The sequence below is a fragment of the Opisthocomus hoazin genome, chromosome 5, assembly GCF_030867145.1.
Source record: "Opisthocomus hoazin isolate bOpiHoa1 chromosome 5, bOpiHoa1.hap1, whole genome shotgun sequence".
Taxonomy (NCBI): Eukaryota; Metazoa; Chordata; class Aves; order Opisthocomiformes; family Opisthocomidae; genus Opisthocomus; species Opisthocomus hoazin.
This window is the reverse complement of record NC_134418.1, coordinates 71,917,152-71,933,443: the sequence shown is the minus strand read 5'-3', so window position 1 is coordinate 71,933,443 and position 16,292 is coordinate 71,917,152. Positions and strand designations below refer to the sequence as shown.

The 16,292-nt window shown below is 37.1% G+C and overlaps 1 protein-coding gene across 6 annotated transcripts in view; it reads right to left on the bottom strand.

The window, feature by feature from the left end:
- PALLD (palladin, cytoskeletal associated protein) overlaps window positions 1-16,292 on the bottom strand; it is a 211,753-nt gene that overhangs the window by 156,359 nt on the left and 39,102 nt on the right. The window lies entirely within an intron of this gene.

Below are 16,292 nucleotides of genomic sequence, written 5' to 3'. Positions count from 1 at the left end.
TGGGCATTTGTTCGCAAACTGGAGAGAAAAAACAGAAACTACTATTGAAGTTTACTATGTGTCAGAAAAAATAGCATCACATTTGCCTTTCCAGAAGTTTCAAAATTCCAGCCCTAGGTATTTATAGATACTGATTAATGTTGATTTTTAAAATAGCAAATATTGCAAGTTTACAATATAATGCAGAAATAGGGATATAAAAATCTCTATATAGCTTAATTTTGCCCTACTTTTTCAGAAATTTTCAGAAACAAATTCCACATTCAGAAGAGTACTCTGTCAAAAAGAAAATCAACACCCACAACACAATACAAATGAGAAAACACCACAGAACGAAAAAAATCAAGGCCTTCTTCCTGGATAATCCGGAAGCTACTATTGTCACTTTTTTTGTGAAAAGCTTTAGAATATCGGTTCCAATAATTGTGGGCTTTTAAAAATCTTAAAAATTGTCATTAATAAGTGAAAAACAAATTTAAGGAAAAATAATAAATCCTTATTTATAGCCTCTTTCTTTTTTAATTACTTGTATTTAATCTGGACTCTGTCATACAAATTTGAGGACAACTAAAACTACCTATACACCCAGAACAGTCTCTGTGATTAATTAACATTTCTGGAGCATCTTTATCGTATCCAGTTGGGCTTCAAGCTCAAGCAAGTGCCCTCAAAATATTACAAGCTAACACAAAACAATTTATACTTTTATCATACTACTCTCTGTGAAGACTAATACTTCGCAGAGAGCAGTATTAATTTTTAAAAGGTTTAATTAAAACATGACAATATAAAGAAGGTCAAAGCAATTTTGGATTTAATTTCATCTCGTGTAGAATAGTTTAGTCCAAGATTTTGAGGTATGTTACCTGGTACTGGGTATTTCAGAAAAGCAAAACCGGTCAATTTCCACAATGAAAGCTTCTGAAATACCAGTTCTTACAACAGAAATAGAGTGGGAAAGAAGTGAGAAATTAGACTCCAGTGTGCCAGTTTCAGCAACACCATAAACCAGCCACCTGTTTACACAAGACTTTGTTCCTCAGTATGGAAGACAGTGTAAGTCAGACCTAGTGATTTCCATATCCAGGATCAATACTTTTTCTGGACTTCCTTTTTTTTTATCCTTTAGTAAGACTAAGGGAGCTTCGGATAGGAGCTTAGGTTTTATAGAACTGATACAATACACTTCCCTATATTCCCATTACATTAAAGACATTACAGTGTTTTTCCAAAGCTGGTAGCAAAAAGAATTGTTATGATAAATTTTAAAACTACAAACACTCTGTGTTGAAGGTAAATCTCAGATGCCTATAGAAACCATCTGGAATGAAAGGAAGTTATAATGATTTAAGTTTGCCTTCCTGCATATTCACTAGAGACTGAATTTCAATATATTGTAGGGCCATAAAAGTTACAGTAAATTCACGTTCTGTATCAGGAAGTTCATGGAGCCCTACTGTGATGTACGTTTCTGCTGGTACTTTATTCCTTGTTAGCATTATAGAGCTTGGCTTCCTTTGCTGTCTTGAGTTTTGCCAGCCCAAACTTAACCTGACAAATTTCACATGCAAGGAAAGATCAAGAACACGTCAGATTACCTGAGGGCTTTTAGCCCACACCTCATCCCGTCTTGAACATCAGCTGCACTGAATTTGCTGAATTGGCTAATTACAGTTCTAACTTGAAAAACATACACCTTGAGTGGACAACAATAAGCCCACATGTAGTTTCATTTGCAATCGAGTCTCCAGATGGAAGAACTTAGTCCAAAACCCAGTCTTAGTCCAGACATTCAAATTTGTTTGCTATTATTCAAATTCAGCAAAAGTATAAAATTACAACATGAACACAAAAAAAGGAAGCAAACAAAAAAGTAATGGGCAGCTGTCACCTGGTTTCCTCTGTCTGAACATTGCTGTCATAACCAGACCCCAAACCATGATGCTACCTTCAGAAAATTTGAAACCCAGACAACCAAAAGCTCAAGTAAGATATGCTAAAGTAAGGTTCAGTGGTTCAGTATTTCAGTAGCTGATATTCCACAACATTTATCCATCAAATAAATCATTACTAGCACAGATATTACATTCTTGTTATTCTCTGATGTCTACATACATGAAAAAGACAAGCAGCACCAAAAAAATACCTGGAATTATTTGTTATTGTGTAATTAGTGAACTAAAAAATTTATTTTTTCAGGGGTCTCAGTTGCATAAACAATTACTACACTAATATTGTTTTTATTTAACTCAAATATAATGTAACCATGTCACATTTAGGAAACTTATGACAACTGTACATTTGCTAATTTGCAGCTGATCTGCTCCAAGTAACATGTCTTACTTTTTGTGCACAAACAATTCAGCTGCAATTTTCAAATTCTGATGAACATTTATCATAATTCAGTTTGTTTTCCAGATGCTCTGATTTCTAGTTAAGTAAGGAAGGAAAAGAAGATACAGTGTTTTTCACTGAAAGTTCATTCTCATTACATACAAAAATGAGACACTGTGGGAGTAATGCTTTGACTGGTAAGATATGGCCATCATAAACAGGTTGCTGCTCAGACAAGATGGCTACAGTAATTTCTGAAGCACTAGATAAATGCATCAGAAATTATAATCAGCAAAAAATAATACAGATTTAAAAGATTCCTTAAGGGTGATCAGTGTTCTAAGTAATATCAGAGCTGACTACAGGTAGTAGCTTCAAAAGCAAGATTTTCTCATATTACTGTATGGTAAGGCCCATTCAGAGAGGTTATGGCAGACCCTCCTGGACTGTTCACGTGAAGAAGTCATTATATTTCAATTTTTTTTCTCTCCAGAACATTAGTATAATATAATAATAGTATAATATAATAATAGCCATGCATTAAGAGGAAAAAAAATTTTACTTGCTTCTTTTGAACACTTGCTAGACACAAGCTGTGGTAGATTACGCCATTGAACGACTTCAGTGTCGTGTATTCTGTACACATGAATGTGTTCCCAATATAGCCTATGTAAATTTGGCATTCAGCAGTAAAGGTCACACAGTGTCTGGATGTAGGGAGCACTTGCAAGACAAGGGCAGTAATCTAATAAAAGAAACAAGACTAGTGAAAAATGCAAAATGTTAGAACACTGAGGTCAGACAATCTGTATTTTCGTAACTCAAACATTTTCGTTTTAGTATACCCTAATTGTTCAAATGATGACCATGCTGAGTTATCTTTGATTCATAAAATATTTACAGGTTTTGCTTGTTCTGTCCATACAGCCTCTCCATGGTTTCTATGACTACTGACCCAAAGCACACTCTTTCCTGATCTCCTTTGCCCTCTCCAGTGCTCCTACAGACTTGTGTTCTTTTAAAAAATGTATGTGGTTCTGTGACCTAGGTTTAGGGATGAGCTTTTTCTCTGTAAAGACAATGTGTGAAGTATTTGTTTGCTCTGAAATTATTTAATATCAAAATTTAATTATCAAAAGGGCCTAAAGAGCATGTTGACATTTTTGAAAGTGAGCCTTACTGTATATCTCCAGAGTCTTCTCTGTCTCTTAGAGGAACAACGTAAGTCAGTATTTAAGAGATATAGAACCTCCCCCCTCCCCAAAAAAATTTGAATAAACTTTTACACAAAATATGATCTAAATCAGAGGAAATGATAATTTTCATAACTCTTTCCTTGCATCAAAACTTTCTTATGTGAAAGGAAAAAGAATATATGTAATTCTGTCTTTTGAGTCTCTAGTGTTTCTATTTACAAATTGTCGTAATTCACTTATACAAAAGCAGCAGAGATGCAGAAGAACAAGGTATTAGAAACAGCTGTATAGGCTGTGTATATGAAAGGATGTGTTCAGATATCTCAGAATAATTAAAGTGATCTCTTCCACATAACCCAAGGTCAGAATTAATATCATACCTTTCAGAGCAAGCAAGATACAGTATCTGTATCATACTGACAGTATGCGTTCAGACATGTTTGATTTTCCAACGGTTTTATAGTTGCATCATAACACAAACTGATAGAAATACATATTTGTTACAATTACACAAATAAAAATCCTCCTCATCTGCACTTAAGCCTGAAAGTCAGTCAAAACACGTGAATGATATTCCTGAGTGCTAGAAGAATGTAGGAGTCTTGCAGCATATGCATCTTTCATTTAGATGCCAACAGGAATTCCCCAAAGATCGAAAAGCCCAAGAACCATTTTAATAACTATTACTTTCCAAATCAGTTGCTACATCTGATTTCAATGAAAGATTGTTTACTTTTAGGGAGGATACATGCAGGCATCCCAAGCTCAAACAAGTCAAATGGCTGAAGTATTTGTTCGCAGAGTTAAAGAATCATCTACTTCTTTTACTTATTTATTGAATCCATTGTAATCTCAGCATAAGTATATAATAATCAGCCCTGAAATAGGTTCCATTTAAATTGCTGAGCGATTAAATGTAATAGCACCTTAAAAGGATGCATGGACTAGGATAATGGTAGGGTGGAGATGAGTGGAACCAAATATTTCTAAAACTCAACTCATCCACTTGTTTAATTCATGTATTGCCCATATGATTCATACTCTAGGAATATTCTGCTTGAGGCTATAGCTCACAGGAATTATTCTTTTTAATTGCCAGCAAGTCTGAGAACCTCATGCCTCCTCTGATGTATATATTTATCTGCAGTTTCAGTTCACATTAATTCTCATGTTGAGAGAACACACAAACCCAGAGTGTGGAAATGGGTAATGATCCTCCATTACATTCTGCCAGAAAGTAAAACCCAAGTAATTGTTTCTGGATAGTGCACATATTCTCAGCCAGAACTGAAGATTTTCACAAATAAGCGAATGCTTTGAAAGCTATTGAAGAAAATTACACTCCTCCTTTCATAAGAAGGCTAAAGAAAGTTGTCAGTTTTAGTTGTAAAAAATAACAAACTACACCTAAAATATGTTGCAACTCTTGTAACATAATTTTCATTATGAATGCTTTCTAGTTTTGCCCCTATTCTCTCCTTTTTTTTCTTTTCTTGATTTCATATCATGCCATTATCTGCTAAGATTTACTACAGAAAATCTGTGAGGAATGCCAGAAACAAACGCAAGCTCTAACAAAGCATGGCCACATTACTTAAGAAACTGAAGCCACAGTTGTCTAGCAGCCTTTCTCTCCAAGCAAACAGGACAAAAGGATGGGACAACTGACCAGACTCCAGTACCAATGCAACTCTAATGTTCTGAAAAAGCAGAGCAACTGCTATTAATTCTTAAAACTGAGCTTCCAGCACTACCAGTACGTCTTTCTTTATGCAAACTGATGTCTAGGATGTCAGCAGGTGACACTGCTACTGCCAGACCACCAAATCCATTTTAGCTAAGAAACAAGAAGTCAAAGAGTAATGATAGAAGAAGCTCATAAACACTTTTCTGTCAGTTTAAACTTAGAGAAGGCAGTTTCCATAAAGTAACATCATAATCACTAAATCCTGTACAACACACTTTTTTTTCTTACTTCATTTGCAATTCTAAGAATCTGTGAAGAACACAGTCTGTGAAAGAACTATTTATATTAATTCTTAGCTTAGTTTACATACGTTTTTTAATATCAACAATGCCAAAATCCTATGTTATGATCTAATAACTATCAGGAGCTTAATAATAAAAAGTAGCAATACAACAAGACGGTTGTGGGGCCCAGCCATGTATTTCATATTCTGAAGGTGGGGGTTTTTGTTTGTTTATTTTCAAAACCACAGTGCTTTTTAAAAGTATAGTCATCACCTTATCCCATTCAAGTTGAGCTTTTAAAGAATAGATTTCTGCAGCCTCCAGTAGTGAAAGGAGTATTAAATGAAGCAATCCAGCTACTGCTCAATTTCTGTTTAAATAAAAATATATTTTAAGATTGAAACAAGTATTTTGCAAAAAAATAGAATGAAATAAAGTATAGCTAAGCTGGGAAGGAAAGCCCCTATTTTCTCTCGTGTCCTAAACATTCAGTTCTTGAACTCTGATGAAGTTTTTAACTGACAGCAAGGCAACTGCCATCGCCTGAAAGCCACAAAGCCGTTATTAAAAAATAAGTAACATTTTTTTACAACCAAACCATGCAAAACTATAACCATCCTGCCCTTCTCATCATACAATTAATCCTTATATTCTCAGCAAACAGCAGATTGAGAACAGCAACCACAAAGCTTTAAAAAGGAAAGAACAGCCTCCTTTAAATGAAACACAGTGATTAGTTTAAGACAAGTGAAAAATGCTGCATTTTTTCAAGATGTGTTTACTAAGCAGTAGAAGCATTCAGCAGAGTTGATGGTTAGCCAGCATTTATAAATTCTTATCAAGAAAGCAGCTAAATTGAAGAAACAAACCCTTGTATTGGGTTCTGATGTTAAATTAATCAGTACTTGAAAAGTTCTTACAGTCATGATATTGAGACTTGGTCTTCAAAAAACCATTATGATTCTTTGGTTTACTGCTAACAGAAAATGTACATTGTTTGCACAAATGCTTTATGTTAGACAAGACTAGCAATAAATAAGCCAAAAATCCATGTCCATCTCTGATGACACAAACAATATGTATGTCTACTTATTTAAAAAGGGATCTTCTCTTTCCATCACTATAGGTGTTTTCTTTTATAAGCGAGTTACAAGGGTGGCCACAATTTTTCCCTCTCAGACTTTTGTAACATTATATTTTGAGATACTATATGTTATAAAGTTATAATTTTCTGGAAGGTTAAAATATTCTTCTTGTCAATGAAACAGAAAAAAAGAAACTACATTTGGATACAGAGAGTAAGGACTAGCAATAACTTAGGAATTAACATTTGTCATAAAGGAAGTATTGTTATCAGCAAAAAATGAAATTAAAAGTACATTTAAACAATCTGTCAAAAGTATATCTAATTCTTGAATTTTTTTTTTATGAAACCTCTTCATTTACATTTTCTTTACACATTCTTCCACTTTCGAGTCAACACAGAAAAATTTTTAAAACAGACTATGCAATGTCTCTAAGAATGATTTCCAGAAAAGATATTTTGGCACAAACACTGAGCATTAGGACGGGTGGGGGAAAACTTCCCAATAGATCACCTAGCAGAGACTGCTGACTGGACCATGAGAGGGTCCCAGTTCACGCATCGCCTGGAATGGGCCTCCCTTGAACATCAATCAATGCTTTTTATATAGAATCAAGCTTGCTTTGGCTGTTTGGATAGCTGTGGAGTGCAGGCTGAGTTTTACCAGGCTGCCTGCTTCACCTACTTCTGGGACAAATCCCCTTTCATGATTTGAAAAAATCTTAAAAATGCTATTCAGGCAGATTAACTGTGCAGCAGTAATTCTTCAAAAGTAACTTGAGGTAAACCACATATTTCTATTCCTGAGTATGGAGGAAAATCAGTTCAGGAAATGAGCTCATAGGTAGATTAAAAAATAAAATTAAAAAAACCTAGAAATAGTCATGCTTAACATGCAATGCTATTCCCCTTCTAACACATTGCTGAAACCTTGAAGAAAGGGGAGTGCATGTGAACGTTGGTGCACGGATTTGGTAGTGTTTCTAGCCAATAGTAACCAAAGCTGTACGAAAGATTTTTTTTTTGCTGTCTTTAATGGGATTTTAAAATCAAGGTTTTTCTGTAGACCTTCAGATGTTTTATGTTACCAAGTACCCAGAAGGTTCTGCTCATCAAAACAGTATTTTTGAAATATATAAAATATTTAGCAGTTTTGGAAAAGATATTCTTATGTTTGTTGCATTTTTTTATTTTAAATGTATATTCCAGTGTACAGGCTATTTGTTGTTACCTTGTGCCCCAACTTTTTTCCATTACTTTTTGATCTTCCCAGCTTTGATTTGGAGTATTAGGCAACCTGACTGCTTCTTGTGTATACCTTCCAAAACAGCTATTTTTTTTATAGCAGGTCATTTTTTGCCATTTAAACGTTATATCTAGTTTCCAATCCACTATCCCAAAGAACACGGATTTGCAGTTGAAGACTTATGTATCTGCACTGCCCCTTCTTCAGGTGCATATTGCCTTTCCCAAGCAACACCAGCATGCAGTTAGCAGTAATTTTAACAATGTTTATGCTTATAAAGTATTATCTCTACCCCTGGGCTACTAATGGTTCGAGATTTTTTTCTTTCCAGGCCCTCCACATAAAAAGTTTGTGCCTGTTTGCAAAGCCACATTATCCCAAATTCTGGATATAGTTTCCCTTCAGGCTCACTTCGCTTGCAGTGGCACAGAGTACTATTTTATAAATGTTTCCTAAACATTACCAGTTAATTCGGGCCAATTCAAGGAGTGATTTCTTATCTCTATCCAATCAACCTAACACATAAAACTTTTTAATTTTACAAGCAATAAAACTCAGGCTATTCTTCAGGGATGATTTCTTACAGATATGCACAATTTATGTTTTTTCCACCTCAACATGTTACAAAGCTGTGTTACACAAATCACTTTCTCTTCCTCTCAAGAGCATCAGTGTCAACCCTCAAATCTGCACCTTTCAATCCCTTCTGTGCCCCCTAGCTACCAAACATTATACACCGCGTTGAAATCGATACTTCTACTCTGCTACGTACAAGCTGACTTAACAGGCAGCTGGGCAAACAAAATAATACTTTTGCATAATGATTTGCATCAACAAAGAAGCCTTAAGCTCAGTAGATATATTAAGTTTGGTTTCTTATCTTAGTAGAATGTTTCAGTAGTTAGCTTTGAAATCTCTACTTATAATAAATTCTGTTTGAAACTGGCCTCCAGTTCAACAGTTATTATGCCAGAAAGAGGCAGAAGTATTCAGCTGAAGAGCAAGCAGGACTGGAGTGTGGCCACAGCAAGGAGATCACTTTCAAATGAGGTGGAGCTACATCCAGAAGGCAAGCTTTCAAGAACAGCTGGGATTCTCCAAGCTCATGGCTTCTACAGAAAAAGGCTGTCTAACCCTCTGCTGCTGAAACACTTCCAGTGTTTTTCTCACATTGAGCTAGCAACTTGGGGGTGGTTTTTTCTACCAGTCCCTTGAAATTCAAGAATTCAGCACGATAAGGACATAGACCTGTTGGAGCGGGTCCAGAGGAGGCCACAAAAATGATGGCTGGCGCACCTCTCCTATGAGGAAAGGCTGAGAGACTTGGGGTTGCTCAGCCTGGAGAAGAGAAGGCTCCAGGGAGACCTTATTGCAATTTAGACTGCATATAAGGAAGAAATTTTTTACAATGAGGGTGGTGAAACACTGGCACAGGTTGCCCGGAGAGGTAGTGGAGGCCCCATCTCTGGAAACATTCAAGGCCAGGTTGGACGGGGCTCTGAGCAACCTGATCTAGTTAAAAACATCCCTGTTCACTGCAGGGGAGTTGGGCTAGATGATCTCTAAACGTCCCTTCCAACCCAAAGCATTCTATGATTCTACGACTCCAAATTCCATGCTCTTTTAACTGAGGCTTTTCACTTGAGTTTTGTGTTTATATTTGGTGGTGGCAAGATGAAAGAACCACAAACAAAACCTTTTAAACAGGAACAGTGCTATGTCATTGTTATAGGTTTTGCATTTTGAAGAGATAAGCTTTCCTAACTTCACTGCATGTAAAGTATCTCTATGACTAAGCTGAATTTGCGAAGTTTTACACAGAAGGAAGTTTCAGGATACCTGGAAAGGCAGTTAATATACACTGTACATCGGAAGAGCTTTTTGAAATGAAGCTTTTAAATGAGGACAGTCTTTTCCACAGAAGGCCACTTCTTGGAAGTCAGTCATAGACATAGCAAGGGCTAAGCACGAGATCATGCTTTGGGAGAAGACAAGACGCCTTAGCTGTAGTGCGCTATGCCTGAAGCATACCCAGCCCTCCCTCTGCACCCTCTTCCTAACAGAGAGTATGGCCCTTTAAAACAGAGCCCAGAGCCCTCCTCGCCTGCTCACATCCACTCCCCAGCAAGGTACTTCCTCATTTGGGTGGGCTTACCTAAAGTGCAGGTAATGCTGCCTCCTAAAGATTGTTCCTCAGCCCTGGTAGAGAGCTAGGGAGCAAGTTACAGCACTACTGGCAGCCAGGGCAGGGACCCTGAGAACTGTGCAGGAAGAATGGAGGTACCCTCCTGGAGGCCACGGTCTGCTCTTTAACTGTCTATCCTACATACTAAATATAATTTCAGCTTGCATTTGGAGATGAAGTGATATGTTCTCTTACTTCAGTCCAATATTATTTAACAGGGTAGTTGCACTCTGTTTATATGCAAAAATATCTCAGTATGGTATGAGCACCACTAACCAGCACACAAACATAAAAGCAGAGAGACTGCATATGTGTTTCATGGTAGAACCTGATCACATTTCACATCATTCCACAGTAAAAGCTCTGAACTAATTGCATGGCAAACAGGATTTACGGTGAAGAACAGATACTCCATGCCTACACTATCCCAAATGTCTTAAGCAGATATCCTGATGCTCTCCAGTCCAATATCTGTGATCTTTTCATACCTTCATCAATAGCCTCACAAACTGGAGGGCAAACTGCCCAAGCAGATCTGGAAACACATTCTTAAAGTTTCACTCTTGCAGAATGGCCAGCTGCTCTATAGCAGCTGATGAACAAATGCAGAAAGCATCCACAAAGCATTCGAACACTCCTTGATCCCTCACAGCTTCACTGTGCACAAAAGGGTTAAGCTAGGTTAAGAGGACTAATGAGTAATGCAGCTGGCAAGAAGTTCTCTTTCCCCTCTCACTGAAAAGCTGGCTTTTGTTTCTGCATTCAGTGAATGAACTCATGCAGTGATACCTGTTGGCAAATCGAGGCTTGTTGTATTGCTAAGATACACACAGTGCTGCCAAGTCCTTGATGTCTTCACAGATCTTTGCCTCACAGATCAGTGTGCCAGGGACTCAGCAGATCATCAAGCCCACACAGTGCCACAAGTAACATCCTATTGCCACAAGCCAGTCAGAGCTCTCAGGACACAGACAGAGCATCTGTGCTTACCAAAGTTCACTCACAGCCTCCCCTTTGGATACCACTGAAAATGCCAACTCCTTATTTAAAATGGAAGACATCTTATTTTAAGCATGCAGTAAATTGCCACAAAACTTATAATTCCTTTCCCTTCCCTTCACCCCTGCACACTCCTATAATAGATATGATTAATATTGGTTTTTTACTACTTGTTACAGTGATCCATGCATGTGGGGAACAGAAACAAATTTACTCCTACTCGCTTGCTATATATTTATACAATTCTAAACACTGGGGACCATGACTTTCTGGAGGCAGAGAGATATTGCTATGCTCCAGCCTTACAAAGAAATTAGAACTTGTTAGATAACAGTGCTCCATTGTCTATGGGCAGTTAATCTACTTTGTACAATAGTCAAAAGTGCAAATAAGATAAGTTAAGTCTGTCTGTGCCACCATGGTTCCATCAACAGCTTCTCTGTTCCAAAGGCAGCATCTTGCAAGCATTACCTGTCTTGTTTTATGGGTTATCTGTAGAAGGACTTGCATAGTACCTACCTGTCAACAGAAGTGTCTGTGGAAGAAAACCTGGCCTTTTTAATGTGTAGACGTGGCACTTCCGGATATGGTTTAGTAGGCATGGTGGTGTTGGGGTGACGGTTGGACTTGATGATCTTAGAGGTCTTTTCCAAGCTATGATTCTATGATTTTAAAAAGAACTACAACCCGTCAAGCATATAGCTTGCTGTCGTGGTCCAAAACCAGGATACTTGCCGAACTGCATTCATCCTTCTACTCTGAGAAGAGGGGATGAGCCTGGCCATATCTAGATGGTTCATAGACAATCACTTTGTATATCCACTTACTTTACTGCTCTTCAGAAGAGTGGCAAGCTGCTGAATGGCAAGGAGAGTCAACTGAAAGATGCTAAAAATACAAGTTACTGGGGACATGAACTAGTATTCTAATTTAAAGAGCAAGCAGTCTATAAACGCAAGCATGAACAACAGTATTTTTCTAAAAATTGCTAGTACATACAAAAAATCATATTTATATTAAAATGGATGCATTTCAACATACAACGCTGGCTGGGTAAATCAGAGTAGATCAGAGTAGCTACCTGTACGACTGAAGTACTGCACAAAAGACTACAAAGACTTTGAACTACTTAGAGCTCATTATATGATCCATGTAAAGCACCTCAAATTGCACAGTCTCAATTTTGCAAGCTTTATATCATCTGTGTACTAAGATATGACAGGCCTTCCCTCTAAACATACATTTAAAACAAAGAAACATTTCTGGTTTCCTTTCCATGTTCTTCAAAACAGAAAAGAGCGAACAGAAAAAACCAGAACATATGCAAACCAATAGGTAAGACAGATAGTTCACATCCATTATTAAACTCGTATCATGAAGTCAGATGTTGAAGAACTTGTTTCATGTTACAGCTACAACTGACATTCGTTCTGCACAAGGCAACTGCTGAAATGGAAATGCAAAATGGGTATCTCTAGCAAATTCTTGGTAGCAGCTCATAGTTAATGCTGCATTCCTTTTTAAAAGGAGGACAAGACTTTTCCTTCAAATATGTGTAAACTTTGTAAAATTGCACAGAAGATTGAAATATTTATATGGAATAAAAGACACTGGCTTTCTATTCACATTGCTTGTCAGGAACAGAGCATAAAGACTTTTCCTGCTGACACAGAACTTTAACTTTTCTCTTTTGCAATCCCACTTTTTGTTACCTGAAAAAAAAATTAGCTACAACACAGAAATGTATGTTCTGAGGTGTCCACTAGAGAAAAGACAGGATTACTTTGGATTTAGTTTAATTTTTGAACAGCTTTTTGCATTGTGGACAGAGTTTGCTCACAAATACAGGAGCCTGATTGATTGACACAGACTGCGGGCACACATAAAGCCATCTCCATTGGAAGTCACAGTCTTCGATTAGATTTTGCACCCCTTTTGTAATATGGATTCTCATGCAAACGTTCTGGATAACCCAGCTCAACATCACAGCAAAGTCGGCACTATTCCCTAGTCAAAGAAATACACAGGTAAGTTACCCAAATGTCAGATCCTTCTAAGCACCTAAGTACAGGCAAACATTAGCTCAAAGCTAAGTAGGTAGATAGAGAACTCTTCTTCCAGGTGACTAATTCTGAATAGCTGCTTTAGATTCCTGAAAGCATCAGCATACAACTGAAAACAGTAAGTTCGAAGTTCCAGTTACTAACACAGATGAAGTCACTAAAACCTCCTTTCAAGCTATGGTGCCTCCCAAAGGAGGAAGCAAAACATGGAGTATTACATTTTGCTTTAATACTTGTCATTTTGTACCAAAAACCAAGGGTGTAGGGGAGGAAGACTACAGGCATCCAAAAGTCATCAGAATTTTGGAAGGACTTTGTAAAAAGTAGAGTAGGGGAAATATCCAGACCATACACTAGAGTACCGTACAGAGGCATCTGAGGTAGTGTCCTGCTGCTGAACAAGAACAGTATGGTATGTAGGTGTTATGCCTCAAGTCCTTCAACCTGGCAAAATCATATCAAAAAGTCTCTAAAAGTCAAGTCAAGTGAAATTAAAAAAAGGGGTTAGATATAGATATCAGTATGTCTACAGATACACTAAGCAGAACACAAAATCAAGGCTATAAGGAGCATAGGTGAACTGCAAGGGGCTGAGAAGCTTTCTGCCTAAGATATTCTGCTATTAGCATCCAAGATAAGACTTCTTACAATTGACCAAAAGAATCTAATCTGACATTTTCCATTTTCCTTTTTTTTTTAATTAAAATTTTCCCCACAAGTTTAGTAATGAACATAAACTAATAAACACACACAGCGGGATGAAACTAAAAATTGAACTAAACTCGGTACACCTGCTTGTAGCTTTCCTTTCTAAGAGGTGTCATCTAGTACATGTACTTCTCATAGCATGAGCTAATGGCAATAATAATTCTAGAGTTTGAACTATCATTTTCCAGTCATCGCCCGAAAGAAAACAGGCTGATACCACATCAGCTAGAAGCGTAATCATATGAAATGTGACAACACATAATGACTTCTTTTTCTAATACAAGGTGGTGGAACCTACATATAATAATTAGTGCATTGTACAAGTTCTTTTAAACTTGTGGATTGAACACCAACAGTTTTCTTTAACATCCTTGAAGTACTCCTTGAAATGGGTGCTCTCATGTTTAGGAATGAGTAGCAATTTGGGGCTTGCTAATGTTAATATACAATCAAACAAAGATGTCACCGTTGAGAAAGACACAGACAACAAATTCTTTGGCACTAAATCAGAATGCTACATAAGTTATCTGCTGTTCTTACATCATAAATGCTAACTCCGCAGCAAGTTGATTTGTCCCTGATGTAAACTGTCTTTGTAAATTGAGACTCTAAAGATAACCACCTTCAACTGCAAAGGATACCTGAAAGAAAAAAAGGACAAATCTAAACCCTTGGGAAAAAATAGAGGATGAAGGATTAGTGGCACCTTCTCCGGCTGTAAGCTACTTCCACAAGAGATATGGGAACTGTGTCTTCAACTCCCACAAAGGAACCATCCACACAGGCTCATTTTGCTTGAATTATGAGCACACATGACAGTTCTACCTAAGAAGAGGCTAAGAAGCAGTTACAGCATTGTAACCTCGACAGTTAAGTGTGACTCCATGATATTCACAATAAGCAACTCCACGGTCATTAAGCAGTTATTACAGTATAACCAACTTGCATTTCATTTCTGCTGGTGTCACTTTGGGTAGATGCTCTTACTTATCCCACAAAGAAAATAAACTGTGCACGAAGATGCAATGAGCACCCTATATTTAACCTCAATTATTTAACGGTATTTGTTAAAACAAAAGGTTTATTTTCTTCTGTCAGCAAACTAATTGGAGAATTTGACAACAAAAGTTATTCACAAATGTGTATCTGCTTGATAAGCTTTGCCCTGTAAATTATTTCAACGTTTAACTGCAAATATTCAAAACACATAATTTCCTGGCTCACTCAAGGAGGGAAGAGAAAGAATCCTCCTAAATCTACTAGAGCAAAATGCCACCTGAAATTGTTAAACTTAAAATATTATGTAAAAAGAAATGTATCTTAAAACAAAAATTTGTGAGGGATTTAGAATTACCTTCAAATACTCATTTGAGAAGTATCAGAAGTGACAATCAAGAAAGCAGTCAAATAAAATACAAACCAGTATTTCAAATGCATTTTGTCTGGAGTGGTCAGCTACATCAATGTAGCTTTTTCTACAGTCTGCCCAACAGAACTTTATTTTACATTCTTGTCTATTGATTTTCTTTCCTATTCTTCATCAGTGTTTAGGTTTTTCAGTGTAAGACAGGTTCTTCACTAATTCACAGCATAGGCAAATCAGTTTTTTCCTGCAGTGACTTGCTGTAGGCTGTGAGATGCTTCAGTGAAGCATTAGATACATCACCATAACAGAACAAGGTCATGTATCCTGTTCTATGGTCAGAAGACCTGCTTAGCTAAGATTTGCAATATTAATTGTATTTATTAATGTATTTTACCTCAAAAGTTTGAAATAATGTCCATTCTAAAAACAGTATCGTATTTTCCCACCCTGGCTGCAGTGATTTGGGTGTGCAACATGGAGTTGGTGGTACAGTTTGGGTTTTTTGCTCCTTACTATAGGAGCACGACTGCAGAAGAAAGTGCACCATATTAACACTTTTTTTCAGCTTTCCATTTGTTCTTGAGATGAAATTTCAGTATGTTTTTCTCAGCTGTGCATGATGAAAATCAAATGTTCATTCAATAAATGCTTCATTCATAACAATCTTAAAATTTGTTACGAGTCTCTACAAGAGTTATTTCCATAGCTGATAATTCCACTTTCCTGCCACCTCTTACCCCTAGAGAAGACCCCAGTCCTACATTGCATAGATTGCATTTTGATTAGTAGGATTGGTAAAAAAACAAAACAAAACCTGCTTTCAAAAGCCTATTGATATGGTTACTGCTGACTAATAGTTTCCCAACCAGTCTGTGCAGTCTGTTTTGAAAACACTTCTAGCCTGTATTACCAGGGCAGGACCAGGAATATAACAGCCACTGAATCTGACACACCATTTACTGTACTATAAAAGTACTTACCAGACAAAACTACACATATATCCATACAAAGGAGCATCCAGTTTACTATGAATACACAGTGCCGAAGCAAGTAACATCTGGCCGATATCTGTTAACCAAGTCAACAATATCCCTTACTCCCTGTACTCCCACAGAACCTGATGTGGCCTTTCCTCCTTGG